At 47.0% G+C, this 321-nt stretch overlaps 1 pseudogene; it reads right to left on the reverse strand.

Annotated features, from left to right (window-relative positions):
* The window catches only part of LOC107666308 (uncharacterized), a 16,331-nt pseudogene that overhangs the window by 15,163 nt on the left and 847 nt on the right, over positions 1–321 (reverse strand).

The following is a 321-nucleotide window of genomic DNA, read 5'->3' on the forward strand; positions in this document are numbered from 1 at the left end:
CGATTTAAACACTTGGGGGGGCCTCAAAAGGAGGTCAGTGCATCAGGAGTCACCACGCTCAGACGTCTTCAGGAAAAGAGCTACCAAGCCACTTCTGAAACAGAAACAACGTCAGAAGCATCTTACCTGGGCTGAGGAGTAAAAGAACTGGACTGTTGCTCAGTGCTCCAAAGTCCTCTTTTCAGATAAAAGTAAACTTTGCATTTCATTTGGAAATCAAGGTCTGGAGTCTGGAGGAAGACTGGGGAGACACAGAATCCAAGCTGCTTGAAGTCCAGTGTGAAGTTTCTGAAGTCAGTGATGATTTGGGGTGCCATGACG

Source organism: Sinocyclocheilus anshuiensis, unplaced genomic scaffold, assembly GCF_001515605.1.
Source record: "Sinocyclocheilus anshuiensis isolate Anshui unplaced genomic scaffold, SAMN03320099.WGS_v1.1 scaffold868, whole genome shotgun sequence".
Taxonomy (NCBI): Eukaryota; Metazoa; Chordata; class Actinopteri; order Cypriniformes; family Cyprinidae; genus Sinocyclocheilus; species Sinocyclocheilus anshuiensis.